Source organism: Phalangium opilio, unplaced genomic scaffold (assembly GCF_054372755.1).
Source record: "Phalangium opilio isolate 3A_F unplaced genomic scaffold, DU_Popi_V2 ptg000094l_1, whole genome shotgun sequence".
NCBI lineage: Eukaryota > Metazoa > Arthropoda > Arachnida > Opiliones > Phalangiidae > Phalangium > Phalangium opilio.
The window spans coordinates 6,090,200-6,116,131 of record NW_028324199.1 but is presented as its reverse complement, the minus strand read 5'-3'; the positions used below and the strand labels follow the sequence as shown (position 1 = coordinate 6,116,131).

The 25,932-nt window shown below is 45.2% G+C and overlaps 12 non-coding genes across 12 annotated transcripts; all 12 read right to left on the bottom strand.

Moving 5' to 3' along the window:
• Window positions 1-513: 513 nt before the first annotated feature.
• TRNAY-GUA (transfer RNA tyrosine (anticodon GUA)) lies at window positions 514-586 on the bottom strand. Its single transcript has one exon. It is a non-coding gene; the product is annotated as a tRNA-Tyr (tRNA).
• Window positions 587-660: 74 nt separating this feature from the next.
• Window positions 661-733, bottom strand: TRNAY-GUA (transfer RNA tyrosine (anticodon GUA)). Its single transcript has one exon. It is a non-coding gene; the product is annotated as a tRNA-Tyr (tRNA).
• Window positions 734-2,569: 1,836 nt separating this feature from the next.
• TRNAY-GUA (transfer RNA tyrosine (anticodon GUA)) lies at window positions 2,570-2,642 on the bottom strand. Its single transcript has one exon. It is a non-coding gene; the product is annotated as a tRNA-Tyr (tRNA).
• Window positions 2,643-2,716: 74 nt separating this feature from the next.
• Window positions 2,717-2,789, bottom strand: TRNAY-GUA (transfer RNA tyrosine (anticodon GUA)). The gene has a single exon. It is a non-coding gene; the product is annotated as a tRNA-Tyr (tRNA).
• Window positions 2,790-8,130: 5,341 nt separating this feature from the next.
• TRNAI-GAU (transfer RNA isoleucine (anticodon GAU)) lies at window positions 8,131-8,204 on the bottom strand. Its single transcript has one exon. It is a non-coding gene; the product is annotated as a tRNA-Ile (tRNA).
• Window positions 8,205-9,160: 956 nt separating this feature from the next.
• TRNAT-GGU (transfer RNA threonine (anticodon GGU)) lies at window positions 9,161-9,233 on the bottom strand. The gene has a single exon. It is a non-coding gene; the product is annotated as a tRNA-Thr (tRNA).
• A 1,765-nt stretch (window positions 9,234-10,998) lies between these two features.
• On the bottom strand, window positions 10,999-11,072 carry TRNAI-GAU (transfer RNA isoleucine (anticodon GAU)). Its single transcript has one exon. It is a non-coding gene; the product is annotated as a tRNA-Ile (tRNA).
• A 956-nt stretch (window positions 11,073-12,028) lies between these two features.
• TRNAT-GGU (transfer RNA threonine (anticodon GGU)) lies at window positions 12,029-12,101 on the bottom strand. The gene has a single exon. It is a non-coding gene; the product is annotated as a tRNA-Thr (tRNA).
• A 957-nt stretch (window positions 12,102-13,058) lies between these two features.
• Window positions 13,059-13,131, bottom strand: TRNAI-GAU (transfer RNA isoleucine (anticodon GAU)). Its single transcript has one exon. It is a non-coding gene; the product is annotated as a tRNA-Ile (tRNA).
• Window positions 13,132-13,793: 662 nt separating this feature from the next.
• TRNAT-GGU (transfer RNA threonine (anticodon GGU)) lies at window positions 13,794-13,866 on the bottom strand. The gene has a single exon. It is a non-coding gene; the product is annotated as a tRNA-Thr (tRNA).
• A 7,720-nt stretch (window positions 13,867-21,586) lies between these two features.
• Window positions 21,587-21,659, bottom strand: TRNAS-GCU (transfer RNA serine (anticodon GCU)). Its single transcript has one exon. It is a non-coding gene; the product is annotated as a tRNA-Ser (tRNA).
• Window positions 21,660-25,701: 4,042 nt separating this feature from the next.
• Window positions 25,702-25,774, bottom strand: TRNAS-GCU (transfer RNA serine (anticodon GCU)). Its single transcript has one exon. It is a non-coding gene; the product is annotated as a tRNA-Ser (tRNA).
• Window positions 25,775-25,932: the final 158 nt, after the last annotated feature.

Below are 25,932 nucleotides of genomic sequence, written 5' to 3'. Positions count from 1 at the left end.
TAGGCGTAGAATGATCGTCAAGTATTGTGGTAAAATATTTCCTTTTTACGTTACTACTAAGACTTCAAAACAAAGCTCCTGGGTGGACTCGAACCACCAACGTCTCGGTTAACAGTCAAACGCGCTAACCATTGCGCTACAGATTTTTAGGCAAAGAATAATCGTCAAGTATTGTGGAAAAATATTTCCTTTTTACGTTACTTCTAAGACTTCAAAGCGGAGCTCCTGGGTGGTTTCGAACCAGTAACCTTTCGGTTAACAGCTAAATGTGCTATCCCTTGCGCCACGGAAGCTTAGACCAAGAATGACCGTCAAGTATTGTGGAAAAATATTTCCTTTTTACGTTACTTCTAAGACTTCAAAACAAAGCTCTCGGTTGGGCTCGAACCACCAACCTTACGGCTGACAGCCGAACACGGTAAACATTGCGCCACGGAAGCTTAGGCAAAGAAAAATCGTCAAGTATTGTGGAAAATATTTCCTTTTTACGTTACTTCTAAGACTTCAAAACAACGCTCCCGGGTGGGCTCGAACCACCAACCTTTCGGTTTACAGCCGAACGCGCTAACCATTGCGCCACGAAAGCTTAGGAAAAGAATGATCGTCAAGTATTGTGGAAAAATATTTCCTTTTAACGTTACTTCTAAGACTTCAAAACAACGCTCCCGGGTGGGCTCGAACCACCAACCTTTCGGTTTACAGCCGAACGCGCTAACCATTGCGCCACGAAAGCTTAGGAAAAGAATGATCGTCAAGTATTGTGGAAAAATATTTCCTTTTAACGTTACTTCTAGACTTCAAAACAAAGCTCCTGGGTGGGCTCGAACTAACAACATTTCGGTTAACAACGAACGCGCTAACCATTGCGCCACGGATTTTTTGGCGAAGACTAATTGTCAAGTATTGTGGTAAAATATTTCCTTTTTACGTTACTTCTAAGACTTCAAAAACAACGCACCCGGGTTGGCTCGAACCACCAACCTTTCGGCTAACAACCGAACGCGGTAACCATTGCGCCACACATGCTAAGGTAAAGTATGATCGTCAAGTATTGTGGAAAAATGTTTCCTTTTTACGTTACTTCTAAGACTTCAAAACAACGCTCCCGGGTGGGCTCGCACCACCAACCTTTTTCTTAACAGCCGAATGTGCTATCCCTTGCGCCACGGAAGCTTAGGCAAAGAAAAATCGTCAAGTATTGTGGAAAAATATTTGCTTTTTACTGTACTTCTAAGACTTCAAAATAACGATCCCGGGCGGGCTCGAACCACCAACCTTTCGGTTAACAGCCGAACCCGCTAACCATTGCGCCACGGAAGCTTAGGAAAAGAACGATCGTCAAGTATTGTGGTAAAATATTTCCTTTTTACGTTACTACTAAGACTTCAAAACAAAGCTCCTGGGTAGACTCGAACCACCAACGTTTCGGTTAACAGCCGAACGCGCTAACCATTGCGCCACGGAAGCTTAGGCGTAGAATGATCGTCAAGTATTGTGGAGAAATATTTCCTTTTTACGTTACTTCTAAGACTACAAAACAACGCTCCTGGGTGGGCTCGAACCACCAACCTTTTGGTTTACAGCCGAACGCGCTAACCATTGCGCCACGGATTTTTTGGCAAAGATTAATTGTCAAGTATTGTAGTAAAATATTTCCTTTTTACGTTACTACTAAGACTTCAAAACAAAGCTCTCGGTTGCGCTCGAACCACCAACCTTACGGCTGACAGCCGAACGCGCTAACCATTGCGCCACGGAAGCTTAGGCGTAAAATGATCGTCAAGTATTGTGGAAAAATATTTCCTTTTTACGTTACTTCTAAGACTACAAAACAACGCTCCCGGGTGGGCTCGAACCACCAACCTTACGGTTAACAGCCGAACGCGCTAACCATTGCGCCACGGAAGCTTAGGCGTAAAATGATCGTCAAGTATTGTGGAAAAATGTTTCCTTTTTACGTTACTTCTAAGACTTCAAAACAACGCTCCCGGGTGGGCTCGCACCACCAACCCTTTGCTTAACAGCCGAACGCGCTAACCATTGCGCCACGGAAGCTTAGGCGTAGAATGATCGTCAAGTATTGTGGTAAAATATTTCCTTTTTACGTTACTACTAAGACTTCAAAACAAAGCTCCTGGGTGGACTCGAACCACCAACGTCTCGGTTAACAGTCAAACGCGCTAACCATTGCGCTACAGATTTTTAGGCAAAGAATAATCGTCAAGTATTGTGGAAAAATATTTCCTTTTTACGTTACTTCTAAGACTTCAAAGCGGAGCTCCTGGGTGGTTTCGAACCAGCAACCTTTCGGTTAACAGCTAAATGTGCTATCCCTTGCGCCACGGAAGCTTAGACCAAGAATGACCGTCAAGTATTGTGGAAAAATATTTCCTTTTTACGTTACTTCTAAGACTTCAAAACAAAGCTCTCGGTTGGGCTCGAACCACCAACCTTACGGCTGACAGCCGAACACGGTAAACATTGCGCCACGGAAGCTTAGGCAAAGAAAACTCGTCAAGTATTGTGGAAAATATTTCCTTTTTACGTTACTTCTAAGACTTCAAAACAACGCTCCCGGGTGGGCTCGAACCACCAACCTTTCGGTTTACAGCCGAACGCGCTAACCATTGCGCCACGGAAGCTCAGGAAAAGAATGATCGTCAAGTATTGTGGAAAAATATTTCCTTTTAACGTTACTTCTAAGACTTCAAAACAACGCTCCCGGGTGGGCTCGAACCACCAACCTTTCGGTTTACAGCCGAACGCGCTAACCATTGCGCCACGAAAGCTTAGGAAAAGAATGATCGTCAAGTATTGTGGAAAAATATTTCCTTTTAACGTTACTTCTAGACTTCAAAACAAAGCTCCTGGGTGGGCTCGAACTAACAACATTTCGGTTAACAACGAACGCGCTAACCATTGCGCCGCGGATTTTTTGGCAAAGATTAATTGTCAAGTATTGTGGTAAAATATTTCCTTTTTACGTTACTACTAAGACTTCAAAACAAAGCTCCTGGGTGGACTCGAACCACCAACGTTTCGGTTAACAGCCGAACGCGCTAACCATTGCGCCACGGAAGCTTAGGCGTAGAATGATCGTCAAGTATTGTGGAAAAATATTTCCTTTTTACGTTACTTCTAAGACTACAAAACAACGCTCCTGGGTGGGCTCGAACCACCAACCTTTTGGTTTACAGCCGAACGCGCTAACCATTGCGCCACGGATTTTTTGGCAAAGATCAATTGTCAAGTATTGTAGTAAAATATTTCCTTTTTACGTTACTACTAAGACTTCAAAACAAAGCTCTCGGTTGGGCTCGAACCACCAACCTTACGGCTGACAGCCGAACACGGTAAACATTGCGCCACGGAAGCTTAGGCAAAGAAAAATCGTCAAGTATTGTGGAAAATATTTCCTTTTTACGTTACTTCTAAGATTTCTAAAGAACGTTCCGGGTGGGCGTGAACCAACAACCTTTCGTTTAACAGCCGAACGCGCTAACCATTGCGCCACGGAAGCTTAGGAAAAGAATGATCGTCAAGTATTGTGGAAAAATATTTCCTTTTAACGTTACTTCTAGACTTCAAAACAAAGCTCCTGGGTGGGCTCGAACTAACAACATTTCGGTTAACAACGAACGCGCTAACCATTGCGCCACGGATTTTTAGGCAAAGAATAATCGTCAAGTATTGTGGTAAAATATTTCCTTTTTTACGTTACTTCTATAACTTCAAAACAACGCTCCCGGGTGGGCTCGAACCACCAACCTTTCGGTTAACAGCCGAACGTGCTAACTATTGCGCCACGGAAGCTTAGGCGTAGAATGATCGTCAAGTATTGTGGAAAAATATTTCCTTTTTACGTTACTTCTAAGACTACGAACAACGCTCCTGGGTGGGCTCGATCCACCAACCTTCCGGTTTACAACCGAACGCGCTAACCATTGCGCCATGGATTTTTTGGCAAAGATTAATTGTCAAGTATTGTGGTAAAATATTTCCTTTTTACGTTACTACTAAGACTTCAAAACAAAGCTCCTGGGTGGACTCGAACCACCAACGTTTCGGTTAACAGCCGAATGTGCAAACCTTGCGCCACGGAAGCTTAGACAAAGAATGATCGTCAAGTATTGTGGAAAAATATTTCCTTTTTACGTTACTTCTAAGACTTTAAAACAACGCTCCCGGGTGGGCTCGAACCACCAACCTTTCGGTTAACAACCGAACACGCTAACCATTGCGCCACGGAAGCTTAGACAAAGAATGATCGTCAAGTATTGTGGAAAAATATTTCCTTTTTACGTTACTTCTAAGACTTTAAAACAACGCTCCCGGGTGGGCTCGAACCACCAACCTTCCGGTTTACAACCGAACGCGCTAACCATTGCGCCATGGATTTTTTGGCAAAGATTAATTGTCAAGTATTGTGGTAAAATATTTCCTTTTTACGTTACTACTAAGACTTCAAAACAAAGCTCCTGGGTGGACTCGAACCACCAACGTTTCGGTTAACAGCCGAATGTGCAAACCTTGCGCCACGGAAGCTTAGACAAAGAATGATCGTCAAGTATTGTGGAAAAATGTTTCCTTTTAACGTTACTTGTAAGACTTCAAAACAACGCTCCCGGGTGGGCTCGCACCACCAACCTTTCGGTTAACAACCGAACACGCTAACCATTGCGCCACGGAACCAACGCTCCCGAGTGGGCTCGCACCACGAACCTTTCGGTTAAGGCTAGCGCACACCTAACGTCATCGGACGGACCGCACGGATCGCACGCATCGGATAATTTTCTTCAACTGCGCACACTTAAATTCGGAGCATTCGGATTTCCGAAATTCCGAACGCGCGTATGAGCAATTGAGCATGCGCGTCGGAATACTCGGGAATTTTCAAAATGCGCGAAATTTCAAACTAGGTTTACCATAGTGGCTATAGTTGTTAAATTACTAACCGGAAACACCTTTCAACTTGGAGTAATGTGGTAAACCTAGAAAGTTTTCCTAATCTTAAAAGAGCGCCATTTTATGTTTCATCAACACATAATTTGAGCATTCGTTAAGCGATTTTTGTCTTAGCTCCGTACGGACCATACGGATTGTATGCCCCTATCGGGAATCCTCGTCGGCATTGCGCGTTCTCATTTGAAACAATGGTAATAATAATAAAATCCGATGCGTGCGATACGTGCGGTCCGTCCGATGACGATAGGTGTGCGCTTGCCTTTAACAGCCGAAAACGGTAAAAATTGCGCCACGGAAGCTTAGGCAAAGAAAAATCGTCAAGTATTGTGGAAAATATTTCCTTTTTACGTTACTTCTAAGACTTCAAAACAACGTTCCGGGTGGGCTTGAACCAACAACCTTTCGTACAACAGCCGAACGCGCTAACCATTGCGCCACGGAAGCTTAGGAAAAGAGTGATCCTCAAGTATTGTGGAAAAATATTACCTTTTAACGTTACTACTAAGACTTCAAAACAAAGCTCCTGGGTGGACTCGAACCACCAACGTTTCGGTTAACAGCCGAACGCGCTAACCATTGCGCCACGGAAGCTTAAGCGTAGAATGATCGTCAAGTATTGTGGAAAAATATTTCCTTTTAACGTTACTTCTAAGACTTCAAGACATCGCTCCCGGGTGGGCTCGAACTAACAACCTTTCGTTTATCAGCCGAACGCGCTAACCATTGTGCCACGGAAGCTTAGGAAAAGAATGATCGTCAAGTATTGTGGAAAAATATTTCCTTTTAACGTTACTTCTTAGACTTCAAAGCAACGATCCCGGGTGGGCTCGAACCACCAACCTTTCGCTTAACAAAGGAATGCGCTATCCCATTCCGCCACGGAAGCTTAGGCAAAGAACGATCGTCAAGTATTGTGGAAAAATATTTCCTTTTTACGTTACTTCTAAGACTTCAAAACAACGCTCCCGGGTGGGCTCGAACCATCAACCTTTCGGTTAACAGCCGAACGCGCTAAAAATTGCGCCACGGAAGCTTAGGCGTAGAATGATCGTCAAGTATTGTGGAAAAATATTTCCTTTTTACGTTACTTCTAAGACTTCAAAACAACGCTCCCGGGTGGGCTCGAACCACCAACCTTTCGGTTAACAGCCGAACGCGCTAACCATTGCGCCACGGAAGCTTAGGCAAAGAACGATCGTCAAGTATTATGGAAAAATATTTCCTTTTTACTTTACTTCTAAGACTTCAAAACAACGATCCCGGGTGGGCTCGAACCACCAACCTTTCGCTTAACAAAGGAATGCGCTATCCCATTCCGCCACGGAAGCTTAGGCAAAGAACGATCGTCAAGTATTGTGGAAAAATATTTCCTTTTTACGTTACTTCTAAGACTTCAAAACAACGCTCCCGGGTGGGCTCGAACCACCAACCTTACGGTTAACAGCCGAACGCGCTAACCATTGCGCACGGAAGCTTAGGAAACCAATGATCAACAAGTATTGTGGAAAAACATTTCCTTTTTACGATACTTCTAAGACTTCAAAACAACGCTCCCGGGTGGGCTCGCACCACCAACCTTTCGCTTAACAGCCGAATGTGCTATCCCTTGCGCCACGGAAGCTTAGACAAAGAATGATCGTCAAGTATTGTGGAAAAATATTTCCTTTTTACGTTACTTCTAAGACTTCAAAACAACGCTCCCGGGTGGGCTCGAACCACCAACCTTTCGGTTAACAGCCGAACGCGATAACCATTGCGCCACGGAAGCTTAGGCAAAGAGCGATCGTCAAGAATTGTGGAAAAATGTTTCCTTTTTACGTTACTTCTAAGACTTCAAAACAACGCTCCCGGGTGGGCTCGAACCACCAACCTTTCGGCTAACAAACGAACGCGCTAACCATTGCGCACGGAAGCTTAGGAAAAGAACGATCGTCAAGTATTGTGGAAAAATATTTCCTTTTTATGTTACTTCTAAGACTTCAAAACAACGCTCCCGGGTGGGCTCGAACCACCAACCTTACGGTTAACAGCCGAACGCGCTAACCATTGCGCCACGGAAGCTTAGGCAAAGAACGATCGTCAAGTATTATGGAAAAATATTTCCTTTTTTACGTTACTTCTAAGACTTCAAAGCAACGCTCCCGGGTGGGCTCGAACCATCAACCTTTCGGTTAACAGCCGAACGCGCTAAAAATTGCGCCACGGAAGCTTAGGCGTAGAATGATCGTCAAGTATTGTGGAAAAATATTTCCTTTTTACGTTACTTCTAAGACTTCAAAACAACGCTCCCGGGTGGGCTCGAACCACCAACCTTTCGGTTAACAGCCGAACGCGCTAACCATTGCGCCACGGAAGCTTAGGCAAAGAACGATCGTCAAGTATTATGGAAAAATATTTCCTTTTTACTTTACTTCTAAGACTTCAAAACAACGATCCCGGGTGGGCTCGAACCACCAACCTTTCGCTTAACAAAGGAATGCGCTATCCCATTCCGCCACGGAAGCTTAGGCAAAGAACGATCGTCAAGTATTGTGGAAAAATATTTCCTTTTTATGTTACTTCTAAGACTTCAAAACAACGCTCCCGGGTGGGCTCGAACCACCAACCTTACGGTTAACAGCCGAACGCGCTAACCATTGCGCACGGAAGCTTAGGAAACCAATGATCAACAAGTATTGTGGAAAAACATTTCCTTTTTACGATACTTCTAAGACTTCAAAACAACGCTCCCGGGTGGGCTCGCACCACCAACCTTTCGCTTAACAGCCGAATGAGCTATCCCTTGCGCCACGGAAGCTTAGACAAAGAATGATCGTCAAGTATTGTGGAAAAATATTTCCTTTTTACGTTACTTCTAAGACTTCAAAACAACGATCCCGGGTGGGCTCGAACCACCAACCTTTCGGTTAACAGCCGAACGCGATAACCATTGCGCCACGGAAGCTAAGGCAAAGAATGATCGTCAAGTATTGTGGAAAAATATTTCCTTTTTACGTTACTTCTAAGACTTCAAAGCAACGCTCCCGGGTGGGCTCGAACCATCAACCTTTCGGTTAACAGCCGAACGCGCTAACCAATTCACCACGGAAGCTTAGGCGTAGAATGATCGTCAAGCATTGTGAAAAAATATTTCCTTTTTACGTTACTTCTAAGACTTCAAAACAAAGCTCCTAGGTGGTCTCGAACCACCAACCTTTCGGTTATCAGCCGAACGCGCTAACCATTGCGCGTACGGAAGCTTAGGCAAAGAACGATCGTCAAGTATTGTGGAAAAACATTTCCTTTTTACGATACTTCTAAGACTTCAAAACAACGCTCCCGGGTGGGCTCGCACCACCAACCTTTCGCTTACCAGCCGAATGTGCTATCCCTTGCGCCACGGAAGCTTAGACAAAGAATGATCGTCAAGTATTGTGGAAAAATATTTCCTTTTTACGTTACTTCTAAGAATTCAAAACAAAGCTCCTGGGTGGGCTAGAACTAACAACCTTTCGGTTAACAGCCGAACGCGCTAACAATTGCGCCACGGAAGCTTAGGCGTAGAATGATCGTCAAGTATTGTGGAAAAATATTTCCTTTTTACGTTACTTCTAAGACTTCAAAAACACGCTCCCGGGTGGGCTCGAACCACCAACCTTTCGGTTAACAGCCGAACGCGCTAACCATTGCGCCACGGAAGCTTAGGCAATGAAAGATCGTCAAGTATTGTGGAAAAAGATTTCCTTTTTACGATAATTCTAAGACTTCAAAACAACGCTCCCGGGTGGGCTCGCACCACCAACCTTTCGCTTACAAGCCGAATGTGCTATCCCTTGCGCTACGGAAGCTTAGGCAAAGAATGATCGTCAAGAATTGTGGAAAAATATTTCCTTTTTACGTTACTTCTAAGACTTCAAAGCAACGCTCCCGGGTGGGCTCGAACCATCAACCTTTCGGTTAACAGCCGAACGCGCTAACCAATTCGCCACGGAAGCTTAGGCGTAGAATGATCGTCAAGTATTGTGGAAAAATATTTCCTTTTTACGTTACTTCTAAGACTTCAAAAACACGCTCCCGGGTGGGCTCGAACCACCAACCTTTCGGTTAACAGCCGAACGCGCTAACCATTGCGCCACGGAAGCTTAGGCAAAGAACGATCGTCACGTATTGTGGAAAAATGTTTCCTTTTTACTTTACTTCTAAGACTTCAAAACAACGCTCCCGGGTGGGCTCGAACCACCAACCTTTCGCTTACCAGCCGAATGTGCTATCCCTTGCGCCACGGAAGCTAGGGTAAAGAATGATCGTCAAGTATTGTGGAAAAATATTTCCTTTTTACGTTACTTCTAAGACTTCAAAAACACGCTCCCGGGTGGGCTCGAACCACCAACCTTTCGGTTAACAGCCGAACGCGCTAACCATTGCGCCACGGAAGCTTAGGCAAAGAACGATCGTCAAGTATTGTGGAAAAACATTTCCTTTTTACGATACTTGTAAGACTTCAAAACAACGCTCCCGGGTGGGCTCGCACCACCAACCTTTCGCTTAACAGCCGAATGTGCTATCCCTTGCGCCACGGAACCAACGCTCCCGGGTGGGCTCGCACCACGAACCTTTCGGTTAACAGCCGAAAACGGTAAACATTGCGCCACGGAAGCTTAGGCAAAGAAAAATCGTCAAGTATTGTGGAAAATATTTCCTTTTTACGTTACTTCTAAGACTTCAAAACAACGTTCCGGGTGGGCTTGAACCAACAACCTTTCGTACAACAGCCGAACGCGCTAACCATTGCGCCACGGAAGCTTAGGAAAAGAATGATCGTCAAGTATTGTGGAAAAATATTACCTTTTAACGTTACTACTAAGACTTCAAAACAAAGCTCCTGGGTGGACTCGAACCACCAACGTTTCGGTTAACAGCCGAACGCGCTAACCATTGCGCTACGGATTTTTTGGCAAAGAATAATCGTCAAGTATTGTGGAAAAATATTTCCTTTTTATGTTACTTCTAAGACTTCAAAACAACGCTCCCGGGTGGGCTCGAACCACCAACCTTACGGTTAACAGCCGAACGCGCTAACCATTGCGCCACGGAAGCTTAGGCAAAGAACGATCGTCAAGTATTATGGAAAAATATTTCCTTTTTTACGTTACTTCTAAGACTTCAAAGCAACGCTCCCGGGTGGGCTCGAACCATCAACCTTTCGGTTAACAGCCGAACGCGCTAAAAATTGCGCCACGGAAGCTTAGGCGTAGAATGATCGTCAAGTATTGTGGAAAAATATTTCCTTTTTACGTTACTTCTAAGACTTCAAAACAACGCTCCCGGGTGGGCTCGAACCACCAACCTTTCGGTTAACAGCCGAACGCGCTAACCATTGCGCCACGGAAGCTTAGGCAAAGAACGATCGTCAAGTATTATGGAAAAATATTTCCTTTTTACTTTACTTCTAAGACTTCAAAACAACGATCCCGGGTGGGCTCGAACCACCAACCTTTCGCTTAACAAAGGAATGCGCTATCCCATTCCGCCACGGAAGCTTAGGCAAAGAACGATCGTCAAGTATTGTGGAAAAATATTTCCTTTTTATGTTACTTCTAAGACTTCAAAACAACGCTCCCGGGTGGGCTCGAACCACCAACCTTACGGTTAACAGCCGAACGCGCTAACCATTGCGCACGGAAGCTTAGGAAACCAATGATCAACAAGTATTTTGGAAAAACATTTCCTTTTTACGATACTTCTAAGACTTCAAAACAACGCTCCCGGGTGGGCTCGCACCACCAACCTTTCGCTTAACAGCCGAATGTGCTATCCCTTGCGCCACGGAAGCTTAGACAAAGAATGATCGTCAAGTATTGTGGAAAAATATTTCCTTTTTACGTTACTTCTAAGACTTCAAAACAACGATCCCGGGTGGGCTCGAACCATCAACCTTTCGGTTAACAGCCGAACGCGATAACCATTGCGCCACGGAAGCTAAGGCAAAGAATGATCGTCAAGCATTGTGAAAAAATATTTCCTTTTTACGTTACTTCTAAGACTTCAAAACAAAGCTCCTAGGTGGTCTCGAACCACCAACCTTTCGGTTATCAGCCGAACGCGCTAACCATTGCGCGTACGGAAGCTTAGGCAAAGAACGATCGTCAAGTATTGTGGAAAAACATTTCCATTTTACGATACTTCTAAGACTTCAAAACAACGCTCCCGGGTGGGCTCGCACCACCAACCTTTCGCTTACCAGCCGAATGTGCTATCCCTTGCGCCACGGAAGCTTAGACAAAGAATGATCGTCAAGTATTGTGGAAAAATATTTCCTTTTTACGTTACTTCTAAGAATTCAAAACAAAGCTCCTGGGTGGGCTAGAACTAACAACCTTTCGGTTAACAGCCGAACGCGCTAACAATTGCGCCACGGAAGCTTAGGCGTAGAATGATCGTCAAGTATTGTGGAAAAATATTTCCTTTTTACGTTACTTCTAAGACTTCAAAAACACGCTCCCGGGTGGGCTCGAACCACCAACCTTTCGGTTAACAGCCGAACGCGCTAACCATTGCGCCACGGAAGCTTAGGCAAAGGAAGATCGTCAAGTATTGTGGAAAAAGATTTCCTTTTTACGATAATTCTAAGACTTCAAAACAACGCTCCCGGGCGGGCTCGCACCACCAACCTTTCGCTTACAAGCCGAATGTGCTATCCCTTGCGCTACGGAAGCTTAGGCAAAGAATGATCGTCAAGTATTGTGGAAAAATATTTCCTTTTTACGTTACTTCTAAGACTTCAAAGCAACGCTCCCGGGTGGGCTCGAACCATCAACCTTTCGGTTAACAGCCGAACGCGCTAACCAATTCGCCACGGAAGCTTAGGCGTAGAATGATCGTCAAGTATTGTGGAAAAATATTTCCTTTTTACGTTACTTCTAAGACTTCAAAAACACGCTCCCGGGTGGGCTCGAACCACCAACCTTTCGGTTAACAGCCGAACGCGCTAACCATTGCGCCACGGAAGCTTAGGCAAAGAACGATCGTCACGTATTGTGGAAAAATGTTTCCTTTTTACTTTACTTCTAAGACTTCAAAACAACGCTCCCGGGTGGGCTCGAACCACCAACCTTTCGCTTACCAGCCGAATGTGCTATCCCTTGCGCCACGGAAGCTAGGGTAAAGAATGATCGTCAAGTATTGTGGAAAAATATTTCCTTTTTACGTTACTTCTAAGACTTCAAAAACACGCTCCCGGGTGGGCTCGAACCACCAACCTTTCGGTTAACAGCCGAACGCGCTAACCATTGCGCCACGGAAGCTTAGGCAAAGAACGATCGTCAAGTATTGTGGAAAAACATTTCCTTTTTACGATACTTCTAAGACTTCAAAACAACGCTCCCGGGTGGGCTCGAACCACCAACCTTTCGCTTAACAAAGAAATGCGCTATCCCATTCCGCCACGGAAGCTTAGGCGTATAATGATCGTCAAGTATTGTGGAAAAATATTTCCTTTTTACGTTACTTCTAAGACTTCAAAAACACGCTCCCGGGTGGGCTCGAACCATCAACCTTTCGGTTAACAGCCGAACGCGCTAACCAATTCGCCACGGAAGCTTAGGCGTAGAATGATCGTCAAGCATTGTGAAAAAATATTTCCTTTTTACGTTACTTCTAAGACTTCAAAACAAAGCTCCTAGGCATTCTCGAACCACCAACCTTTCGGTTATCAGCCGAACGCGCTAACCATTGCGCCACGGAAGCTTAGGCAAAGAACGATCGTCAAGTATTGTGGAAAAACATTTCCTTTTTACGATACTTCTAAGACTTCAAAACAACTCTCCCGGGTGGGCTCGCACCACCAACCTTTCGCTTACCAGCCCAATGTGCTATCCCTTGCGCCACGGAAGCTTAGACAAAGAATGATCGTCAAGTATTGTGGAAAAACATTTCCTTTTTACGTTACTTCTAAGACTTCAAAACAAAGCTCCTGGGTGGGCTAGAACTAACAACCTTTCGGTTAACAGCCGAACGCGCTAACAATTGCGCCACGGAAGCTTAGGCGTAGAATGATCGTCAAGTATTGTGGAAAAATATTTCCTTTTTACGTTACTTCTAAGACTTCAAAAACACGCTCCCGGGTGGGCTCGAACCACCAACCTTTCGGTTATCAGCCGAACGCGCTAACCATTGCGCCACGGAAGCTTAGGCAAAGAACGATCGTCAAGTATTGTGGAAAAACATTTCCTTTTTACGATACTTCTAAGACTTCAAAATACCTCTCCCGGGTGGGCTCGAACCACCAACCTTTCGCTTACCAGCCCAATGTGCTATCCCTTGCGCCACGGAAGCTTAGACAAAGAATGATCGTCAAGTATTGTGGAAAAACATTTCCTTTTTACGTTACTTCTAAGACTTCAAAACAAAGCTCCTGGGTGGGCTAGAACTAACAACCTTTCGGTTACCAGCCGAACGCGCTAACAATTGCGCCACGGAAGCTTAGGCGTAGAATGATCGTCAAGTATTGTGGAAAAATATTTCCTTTTTACGTTACTTCTAAGACTTCAAAAACACGCTCCCGGGTGGGCTCGAACCACCAACCTTTCGGTTAACAACCGAACGCGCTAACCATTGCGCCACGGAAGCTAGGGTAAAGAATGATCGTCAAGTATTGTGCAAAAATATTTCCTTTTTACGTTACTTCTAAGACTTCAAAAACACGCTCCCGGGTGGGCTCGAACCACCAACCTTTCGGTTAACAGCCGAACGCGCTAACCATTGCGCCACGGAAGCTTAGGCAAAGAACGATCGTCACGTATTGTGGAAAAATGTTTCCTTTTTACTTTACTTCTAAGACTTCAAAACAACGCTCCCGGGTGGGCTCGAACCACCAACCTTTCGCTTACCAGCCGAATGTGCTATCCCTTGCGCCACGGAAGCTAGGGTAAAGAATGATCGTCAAGTATTGTGGAAAAATATTTCCTTTTTACGTTACTTCTAAGACTTCAAAAACACGCTCCCGGGTGGGCTCGAACCACCAACCTTTCGGTTAACAGCCGAACGCGCTAACCATTGCGCCACGGAAGCTTAGGCAAAGAACGATCGTCAAGTATTGTGGAAAAACATTTCCTTTTTACGATACTTCTAAGACTTCAAAACAACGCTCCCGGGTGGGCTCGAACCACCAACCTTTCGCTTAACAAAGAAATGCGCTATCCCATTCCGCCACGGAAGCTTAGGCGTATAATGATCGTCAAGTATTGTGGAAAAATATTTCCTTTTTACGTTACTTCTAAGACTTCAAAAACACGCTCCCGGGTGGGCTCGAACCATCAACCTTTCGGTTAACAGCCGAACGCGCTAACCAATTCGCCACGGAAGCTTAGGCGTAGAATGATCGTCAAGCATTGTGAAAAAATATTTCCTTTTTACGTTACTTCTAAGACTTCAAAACAAAGCTCCTAGGCATTCTCGAACCACCAACCTTTCGGTTATCAGCCGAACGCGCTAACCATTGCGCCACGGAAGCTTAGGCAAAGAACGATCGTCAAGTATTGTGGAAAAACATTTCCTTTTTACGATACTTCTAAGACTTCAAAACAACTCTCCCGGGTGGGCTCGCACCACCAACCTTTCGCTTACCAGCCCAATGTGCTATCCCTTGCGCCACGGAAGCTTAGACAAAGAATGATCGTCAAGTATTGTGGAAAAACATTTCCTTTTTACGTTACTTCTAAGACTTCAAAACAAAGCTCCTGGGTGGGCTAGAACTAACAACCTTTCGGTTAACAGCCGAACGCGCTAACAATTGCGCCACGGAAGCTTAGGCGTAGAATGATCGTCAAGTATTGTGGAAAAATATTACCTTTTTACGTTACTTCTAAGACTTCAAAAACACGCTCCCGGGTGAGCTCGAACCACCAACCTTTCGGTTAACAGCCGAACGCGCTAACCATTGCGCCACGGAAGCTTAGGCAAAGAACGATCGTCAAGTATTGTGGAAAAATGTTTCCTTTTTACTTTACTTCTAAGACTTCAGAACAACGATCCCGGGTGGTCTCGAACCACCAACCTTTCGGTTAAAAACCGAACGCGCTAACCATTGCGCCACGGAAGCTAGGGTAAAGAATGATCGTCAAGTATTGTGGAAAAATATTTCCTTTTTACGTTACTTCTAAGACTTCAAAAACACGCTCCCGGGTGGGCTCGAACCACCAACCTTTCGGTTAACAGCCGAACGCGCTAACCATTGCGCCACGGAAGCTTAGGCAAAGAACGATCGTCAAGTATTGTGGAAAAACATTTCCTTTTTACGATACTTCTAAGACTTCAAAAACACGCTCCCGGGTGGGCTCGAACCACCAACCTTTCGGTTAACAGCCGAACGCGCTAACCATTGCGCCACGGAAGCTTAGGCAAAGAACGATCGTCAAGTATTGTGGAAAAATGTTTCCTTTTTACTTTACTTCTAAGACTTCAAAACAACGATCCCGGGTGGTCTCGAACCACCAACCTTTCGGTTAAAAACCGAACGCGCTAACCATTGCGCCACGGAAGCTAGGGTAAAGAATGATCGTCAAGTATTGTGGAAAAATATTTCCTTTTTACGTTACTTCTAAGACTTCAAAAACACGCTCCCGGGTGGGCTCGAACCACCAACCTTTCGGTTAACAGCCGAACGCGCTAACCATTGCGCCACGGAAGCCTAGGGAAAGAACGATCGTCAAGTATTGTGGAAAAACATTTCCTTTTTACGATACTTCTAAGACTTCAAAACAAAGCTCCTAGGTATTCTCGAACCACCAACCTTTCGGTTATCAGCCGAACGCGCTAACCATTGCGCCACGGAAGCTTAGGCAAAGCACGATCGTCAAGTATTGTGGAAAAACATTTCCTTTTTACGATACTTCTAAGACTTCAAAACAACGCTCCCGGGTGGGCTCGCACCACCAACCTTTCGCTTACCAGCCCAATGTGCTATCCCTTGCGCCACGGAAGCTTAGACAAAGAATGATCGTCAAGTATTGTGAAAAACATTTCCTTTTTACGTTACTTCTAAGACTTCAAAACAAAGCTCCTGGGTGGGCTAGAACTAACAACCTTTCGGTTAACAGCCGAACGCGCTAACAATTGCGCCACGGAAGCTTAGGCGTAGAATGATCGTCAAGTATTGTGGAAAAATATTTCCTTTTTACTTTACTTCTAAGACTTCAAAACAACGATCCCGGGTGGTCTCGAACCACCAACCTTTCGGTTAACAACCGAACGCGCTAACCATTGCGCCACGGAAGCTTAGGCAAAGAACGATCGTTAAGTATTGTGGAAAAATGTTTCCATTTTACTTTACTTCTAAGACTTCAAAACAACGATCCCGGGTGGTCTCGAACCACCAACCTTTCGGTTAACAACCGAACGCGCTAACCATTGCGCCACGGAAGCTTAGGCAAAGAACGATCGTCAAGTATTGTGGAAAAATATTTCCTTTTTACGTTACTTCTAAGACTTCAAAAACACGCTCCCGGGTGGGCTCGAACCACCAACCTTTCGGTTAACAGCCGAACGCGCTAACCATTGCGCCACGGAAGCTTAGGCAAAGAACGATCGTCAAGTATTGTGGAAAAACATTTCCTTTTAACGATACTTCTAAGACTTCAAAACAACGCTCCCGGGTGGGCTCGAACCACCAACCTTTCGCTTAACAAAGAAATGCGCTATCCCATTCCGCCACGGAAGCTTAGGCGTATAATGATCGTCAAGTATTGTGGAAAAATATTTCCTTTTTACGTTACTTCTAAGACTTCAAAAACACGCTCCCGGGTGGGCTCGAACCACCAACCTTTCGGTTAACAGCCGAACGCGCTAACCATTGCGCCACGGAAGCTTAGGCAAAGAACGATCGTCAAGGATCGTGGAAAAACATTTCCTTTTTACGATACTTCTAAGACTTCAAAACAACGCTCCCGGGTGGGCTCGCACCACCAACCTTTCGCTTACCAGCCGAATGTGCTATCCCTTGCGCCACGGAAGCTTAGGCGTAGAATGATCGTCAAGTATTGTGGAAAAATATTTCCTTTTTACGTTACTTCTAAGACTTCAAAAACACGCTCCCGGGTGGGCTCGAACCACCAACCTTTCGGTTAACAGCCGAACGCGCTAACCAATTCGCCACGGAAGCTTAGGCGTAGAATGATCGTCAAGCATTGTGAAAAAATATTTCCTTTTTACGTTACTTCTAAGACTTCAAAACAAAGCTCCTAGGTATTCTCGAACCACCAACCTTTCGGTTATCAGCCGAACGCGCTAACCATTGCGCCACGGAAGCTTAGGCAAAGAACGATCGTCAAGTATTGTGGAAAAACATTTCCTTTTTACGATACTTCTAAGACTTCAAAACAACGCTCCCGGGTGGGCACGCACCACCAACCTTTCGCTTACCAGCCCAATGTGCTATCCCTTGCGCCACGGAAGCTTAGACAAAGAATGATCGTCAAGTATTGTGGAAAAACATTTCCTTTTTACGTTACTTCTAAGACTTCAAAACAAAGCTCCTGGGTTGGCTAGAACTAACAACCTTTCGGTTAACAGCCGAACGCGCTAACAATTGCGCCACGGAAGCTTAGGCGTACAATGATCGTCAAGTATTGTGGAAAAATATTACCTTTTTACGTTACTTCTAAGACTTCAAAAACACGCTCCCGGGTGGGCTCGAACCACCAACCTTTCGGTTAACAGCCGAACGCGCTAACCATTGCGCCACGGAAGCTAGGGTAAAGAATGATCGTCAAGTATTGTGGAAAAATATTTCCTTTTTACGTTACTTCTAAGACTTCAAAACAAAGCTCCTAGGTATTCTCGAACCACCAACCTTTCGGTTAACAACCGAACGCGCTAACCATTGCGCCACGGAAGCTTAGGCAAAGAACGATCGTCAAGTATTGTGGAAAAACATTTCCTTTTTACGTTACTTCTAAGACTTCAAAACAAAGCTCCTGGGTGGGCTAGAACTAACAACCTTTCGGTTAACAGCCGAACGCGTTAACAATTGCGCCACGGAAGCTTAGGCTTAGAATGATCGTCAAGTATTGTGGAAAAATATTTCCTTTTTACGTTACTTCGAAGACTTCAAAAACACGCTCCCGGGTGGGCTCGAACCACCAACCTTTCGGTTAACAGCCGAACGCGCTAACCATTGCGCCACGGAAGCTTAGGCAAAGAACGATCGTCAAGTATTGTGGAAATATGTTTCCTTTTTACTTTACTTCTAAGACTTCACAACAACGATCCCGGGTGGTCTCGAACCACCAACCTTTCGGTTAACAACCGAACGCGCTAACCATTGCGCCACGGAAGCTAGGGTAAAGAATGATCGTCAAGTATTGTGGAAAAATATTTCCTTTTTACGTTACTTCTAAGACTTCAAAAACACGCTCCCGGGTGGGCTCGAACCACCAACCTTTCGGTTAACAGCCGAACGCGCTAACCATTGCGCCACGGAAGCTTAGGCAAAGAACGATCGTCAAGTATTGTGGAAAAACATTTCCTTTTTACGATACTTCTAAGACTTCAAAACAACGCTCGCGGGTGGGCTCGAACCCCCAACCTTTCGCTTAACAAAGAAATGCGCTATCCCATTCCGCCACGGAAGCTTAGGCGTATAGTGATCGTCAAGTATTGTGGAAAAATATTTCCTTTTTACGTTACTTCTAAGACTTCAAAAACACGCTCCCGGGTGGGCTCGAACCACCAACCTTTCGGTTAACAGCCGAACGCGCTAACCATTGCGCCACGGAAGCTTGGGCAAAGAACGATCGTCAAGGATTGTGGAAAAACATTTCCTTTTTACGATACTTCTAAGACTTCAAAACAAAGCTCCCGGGTGGGCTCGCACCACCAACCTTTCGCTTACCAGCCGAATGTGCTATCCCTTGCGCCACGGAAGCTTAGGCGTAGAATGATCGTCAAGCATTGTGAAAAAATATTTCCTTTTTACGTTACTTCTAAGACTTCAAAGCAACGCTCCCGAGTGGGCTCGAACCATCAACCTTTCGGTTAACAGCCGAACGCGCTAACAAATTCGCCACGGAAGCTTAGGCGTAGAATGATCGTCAAGCATTGTGAAAAAATATTTCCTTTTTACGTTACTTCTAAGACTTCAAAACAAAGCTCCTAGGTATTCTCGAACCACCAACCTTTCGGTTATCAGCCGAACGCGCTAACCATTGCGCCACGGAAGCTTAGGCAAGGAACGATCGTCAAGTATTGTGGAAAAACATTTCCTTTTTACGATACTTCTAAGACTTCAAAAAAACGCTCCCGGGTGGGCTCGCACCACCAACCTTTCGCTTACCAGCCCAATGTGCTATCCCTTGCGCCACGGAAGCTTAGACAAAGAATGATCGTCAAGTATTGTGGAAAAACATTTCCTTTTTACGTTACTTCTAAGACTTCAAAACAAAGCTCCTGGGTGGGCTAGAACTAACAACCTTTCGGTTAACAGCCGAACGCGCTAACAATTGCGCCACGGAAGCTTAGGCGTAGAATGATCGTCAAGTATTGTGGAAAAATATTTCCTTTTTACGTTACTTCTAAGACTTCAAAAACACGCTCCCGGGTGGGCTCGAACCACCAACCTTTCGGTTAACAGCCGAACGCGCTAACCATTGCGCCACGGAAGCTTAGGCAAAGAACTATCGTCAAGTATTGTGGAAAAATGTTTCCTTTTTACTTTACTTCTAAGACTTTAAAACAACGATCCCGGGTGGTCTCGAACCACCAACCTTTCGGTTAACAACCGAACGCGCTAACCATTGCGCCACGGAAGCTTAGGCAAAGAATGATCGTCAAGTATTGTGGAAAAATATTTCCTTTTTACGTTACTTCTAAGACTTCAAAAACACGCTCCCGGGTGGGCTCGAACCACCAACCTTTCGGTTAACAGCCGAACGCGCTAACCATTGCGCCACGGAAGCTTAGGCAAAGAACGATCGTCAAGGATTGTGGAAAAACATTTCCTTTTTACGATACTTCTAAGACTTCAAAACAACGCTCCCGGGTGGGCTCGCACCACCAACCTTTCGCTTACCAGCCGAATGTGCTATCCCTTGCGCCACGGAAGCTTAGGCGTAGAATGATCGTCAAGCATTGTGAAAAAATATTTCCTTTTTACGTTACTTCTAAGACTTCAAAGCAACGCTCCCGGGTGGGCTCGAACCATCAACCTTTCGGTTAACAGCCGAACGCGCTAACCAATTCGCCACGGAAGCTTAGGCGTAGAATGATCGTCAAGCATTGTGAAAAAATATTTCCTTTTTACGTTACTTCTAAGACTTCAAAACAAAGCTCCTAGGTATTCTCGAACCACCAACCTTTCGGTTATCAGCCGAACGCGCTAACCATTCCGCCACGGAAGCTTAGGCGTATAATGATCGTCAAGTATTGTGGAAAAATATTTCCTTTTTACGATACTTCTAAGACTTCAAAAAAACGCTCCCGGCTGGGCTCGCACCACCAACCTTTCGCTTACCAGCCCAATGTGCTATCCCTTGCGCCACGGAAGCTTAGACAAAGAATGATCGTCAAGTATTGTGGAAAAACATTTCCTTTTTACGTTACTTCTAAGACTTCAAAACAAAGCTTCTGGGTGGGCTAGAACTAACAACCTTTCGGTTAACAGCCGAACGCGCTAACAATTGCGCCACGGAAGCTTAGGCGTAGAATGATCGTCAAGTATTGTGGAAAAATATTTCCTTTTTACGTTACTTCTAAGACTTCAAAAACACGCTCCCGGGTGGGCTCGAACCACCAACCTTTCGGTTAACAGCCGAACGCGCTAACCATTGCGCCACGGAAGCTTAGGCAAAGAACTATCGTCAAGTATTGTGGAAAAATGTTTCCTTTTTACTTTACTTCTAAGACTTTAAAACAGCGATCCCGGGTGGTCTCGAACCACCAACCTTTCGGTTAACAACCGAACGCGCTAACCATTGCGCCACGGAAGCTAGGGTAAAGAATGATCGTCAAGTATTGTGGAAAAATATTTCCTTTTTACGTTACTTCTAAGACTTCAAAAACACGCTCCCGGGTGGGCTCGAACCACCAACCTTTCGGTTAACAGCCGAACGCGCTAACCATTGCGCCACGGAAGCTTAGGCAAAGAACGATCGTCAAGGATTGTGGAAAAACATTTCCTTTTTACGATACTTCTAAGACTTCAAAACAACGCTCCCGGGTGGGCTCGCACCACCAACCTTTCGCTTACCAGCCGAATGTGCTATCCCTTGCGCCACGGAAGCTTAGGCGTAGAATGATCGTCAAGCATTGTGAAAAAATATTTCCTTTTTACGTTACTTCTAAGACTTCAAAGCAACGCTCCCGGGTGGGCTCGAACCATCAACCTTTCGGTTAACAGCCGAACGCGCTAACCAATTCGCCACGGAAGCTTAGGCGTAGAATGAGCGTCAAGCATTGTGAAAAAATATTTCCTTTTTACGTTACTTCTAAGACTTCAAAACAAAGCTCCTAGGTATTCTCGAACCACCAACCTTTCGGTTATCAGCCGAACGCGCTAAACATTCCGCCACGGAAGCTTAGGCGTATAATGATCGTCAAGTATTGTGGAAAAATATTTCCTTTTTACGTTACTTCTAAGACTTCAAAACAACGCTCCCGGGTGGGCTCGAACCACCAACCTTTCGGTTAGCAGCCGAACGCGCTAACCATTGCGCCACGGAAGCTTAGGCGGAGAATGATCGTCAAGCATTGTTAAAAAATATTTCCTTTTTACGATACTTCAAAGACTTCAAAACAACGCTCCCGGGTTGTCTCGAACCACCAACCTTTCGCTTACCAGCCGAATGTGCTATCCCTTGCGCCACGGAAGCTTAGACAAAGAATGATCGTCAAGTATTGTGGAAAATATTTCCTTTTTACGTTACTTCTAAGACTTCAAAACAAAGCTCCTGGGTGGGCTAGAACAAACAACCTTTCGGTTAACAGCCGCACGCGCTAACAATTGCAACACGGAAGCTTAGGCGTAGAATGATCGTCAAGTATTGTGGAAAAATATTTCCTTTTTACGTTACTTCTAAGACTTCAAAAACACGCTCCCGGGTGGGCTCGAACCACCAACCTTTCGGTTAACAGCCGAACGCTCTAACCATTGCGCCACGGAAGCTTAGGCAAAGAACGATCGTCAAGTATTGTGGAAAAACATTTCCTTTTTACGATACTTCTAAGACTTCAAAACAACGCTCCCGGTTGGGCTCGCACCACCAACCTTTCGCTTACCAGCCGAATGTGCTATCCCTTGCGCCACGGAAGCTTAGGCGTAGAATGATCGTCAAGCATTGTGAAAAAATATTTCCTTTTTACGTTACTTCTAAGACTTCAAAACAAAGCTCCTAGGTATTCTCGAACCACCAACCTTTCGGTTATCAGCCGAACGCTCTAACCATTCCGCCACGGAAGCTTAGGCGTATAATGATCGTCAAGTATTGTGGAAATATATTTCCTTTTTACGTTACTTCTAAGACTTCAAAAACACGCTCCCGGGTGGGCTCGAACCACCAACCTTTCGGTTAACAGCCGAACGCGCTAACCATTGCGCCACGGAAGCTTAGGCAAAGAACGATCGTCAAGGATTGTGGAAAAACATTTCCTTTTTACGATACTTCTAAGACTTCAAAACAACGCTCCCGGGTGGGCTCGCACCACCAACCTTTCGCTTACCAGCCGAATGTGCTATCCCTTGCGCCACGGAAGCTTAGGCGTAGAATGATCGTCAAGCATTGTGAAAAAACATTTCCTTTTTACGATACTTCTAAGACTTCAAAACAACGCTCCCGGGTGGGCTCGCACCACCAACCTTTCGCTTACCAGCCGAATGTGCTATCCCTTGCGCCACGGAAGCTTAGGCGTAGAATGATCGTCAAGCATTGTGAAAAAATATTTCCTTTTTACGTTACTTCTAAGACTTCAAAGCAACGCTCCCGGGTGGGCTCGAACCATCAACCTTTCGGTTAACAGCCGAACGCGCTAACCAATTCGCCACGGAAGCTTAGGCGTAGAATGATCGTCAAGCATTGTGAAAAAATATTTCCTTTTTACGTTACTTCTAAGACTTCAAAACAAAGCTCCTAGGTATTCTCGAACCACCAACCTTTCGGTTATCAGCCGAACGCGCTAACCATTCCGCCACGGAAGCTTAGGCGTATAATGATCGTCAAGTATTGTGGAAAAATATTTCCTTTTTACGATACTTCTAAGACTTCAAAAAAACGCTCCCGGCTGGGCTCGCACCACCAACCTTTCGCTTACCAGCCCAATGTGCTATCCCTTGCGCCACGGAAGCTTAGACAAAGAATGATCGTCAAGTATTGTGGAAAAACATTTCCTTTTTACGTTACTTCTAAGACTTCAAAACAAAGCTCCTGGGTGGGCTAGAACTAACAACCTTTCGGTTAACAGCCGAACGCGCTAACAATTGCGCCACGGAAGCTTAGGCGTAGAATGATCGTCAAGTATTGTGGAAAAATATTTCCTTTTTACGTTACTTCTAAGACTTCAAAAACACGCTCCCGGGTGGGCTCGAACCACCAACCTTTCGGTTAACAGCCGAACGCGCTAACCATTGCGCCACGGAAGCTTAGGCAAAGAACTATCGTCAAGTATTGTGGAAAAATGTTTCCTTTTTACTTTACTTCTAAGACTTTAAAACAACGATCCCGGGTGGTCTCGAACCACCAACCTTTCGGTTAACAACCGAACGCGCTAACCATTGCGCCACGGAAGCTAGGGTAAAGAATGATCGTCAAGTATTGTGGAAAAATATTTCCTTTTTACGTTACTTCTAAGACTTCAAAAACACGCTCCCGGGTGGGCTCGAACCACCAACCTTTCGGTTAACAGCCGAACGCGCTAACCATTGCGCCACGGAAGCTTAGGCAAAGAACGATCGTCAAGGATTGTGGAAAAACATTTCCTTTTTACGATACTTCTAAGACTTCAAAACAACGCTCCCGGGTGGGCTCGCACCACCAACCTTTCGCTTACCAGCCGAATGTGCTATCCCTTGCGCCACGGAAGCTTAGGCGTAGAATGATCGTCAAGCATTGTGAAAAAACATTTCCTTTTTACGATACTTCTAAGACTTCAAAACAACGCTCCCGGGTGGGCTCGCACCACCAACCTTTCGCTTACCAGCCGAATGTGCTATCCCTTGCGCCACGGAAGCTTAGGCGTAGAATGATCGTCAAGCATTGTGAAAAAATATTTCCTTTTTACGTTACTTCTAAGACTTCAAAGCAACGCTCCCGGGTGGGCTCGAACCATCAACCTTTCGGTTAACAGCCGAACGCGCTAACCAATTCGCCACGGAAGCTTAGGCGTAGAATGATCGTCAAGCATTGTGAAAAAATATTTCCTTTTTACGTTACTTCTAAGACTTCAAAACAAAGCTCCTAGGTATTCTCGAACCACCAACCTTTCGGTTATCAGCCGAACGCGCTAACCATTCCGCCACGGAAGCTTAGGCGTATAATGATCGTCAAGTATTGTGGAAAAATATTTCCTTTTTACGATACTTCTAAGACTTCAAAAAAACGCTCCCGGCTGGGCTCGCACCACCAACCTTTCGCTTACCAGCCCAATGTGCTATCCCTTGCGCCACGGAAGCTTAGACAAAGAATGATCGTCAAGTATTGTGGAAAAACATTTCCTTTTTACGTTACTTCTAAGACTTCAAAACAAAGCTCCTGGGTGGGCTAGAACTAACAACCTTTCGGTTAACAGCCGAACGCGCTAACAATTGCGCCACGGAAGCTTAGGCGTAGAATGATCGTCAAGTATTGTGGAAAAATATTTCCTTTTTACGTTACTTCTAAGACTTCAAAAACACGCTCCCGGGTGGGCTCGAACCACCAACCTTTCGGTTAACAGCCGAACGCGCTAACCATTGCGCCACGGAAGCTTAGGCAAAGAACTATCGTCAAGTATTGTGGAAAAATGTTTCCTTTTTACTTTACTTCTAAGACTTTAAAACAACGATCCCGGGTGGTCTCGAACCACCAACCTTTCGGTTAACAACCGAACGCGCTAACCATTGCGCCACGGAAGCTAGGGTAAAGAATGATCGTCAAGTATTGTGGAAAAATATTTCCTTTTTACGTTACTTCTAAGACTTCAAAAACACGCTCCCGGGTGGGCTCGAACCACCAACCTTTCGGTTAACAGCCGAACGCGCTAACCATTGCGCCACGGAAGCTTAGGCAAAGAACGATCGTCAAGGATTGTGGAAAAACATTTCCTTTTTACGATACTTCTAAGACTTCAAAACAACGCTCCCGGGTGGGCTCGCACCACCAACCTTTCGCTTACCAGCCGAATGTGCTATCCCTTGCGCCACGGAAGCTTAGGCGTAGAATGATCGTCAAGCATTGTGAAAAAATATTTCCTTTTTACGTTACTTCTAAGACTTCAAAGCAACGCTCCCGGGTGGGCTCGAACCATCAACCTTTCGGTTAACAGCCGAACGCGCTAACCAATTCGCCACGGAAGCTTAGGCGTAGAATGAGCGTCAAGCATTGTGAAAAAGTATTTCCTTTTTACGTTACTTCTAAGACTTCAAAACAAAGCTCCTAGGTATTCTCGAACCACCAACCTTTCGGTTATCAGCCGAACGCGCTAAACATTCCGCCACGGAAGCTTAGGCGTATAATGATCGTCAAGTATTGTGGAAAAATATTTCCTTTTTACGTTACTTCTAAGACTTCAAAACAACGCTCCCGGGTGGGCTCGAACCACCAACCTTTCGGTTAGCAGCCGAACGCGCTAACCATTGCGCCACGGAAGCTTAGGCGGAGAATGATCGTCAAGCATTGTTAAAAAATATTTCCTTTTTACGATACTTCAAAGACTTCAAAACAACGCTCCCGGGTTGTCTCGAACCACCAACCTTTCGCTTACCAGCCGAATGTGCTATCCCTTGCGCCACGGAAGCTTAGACAAAGA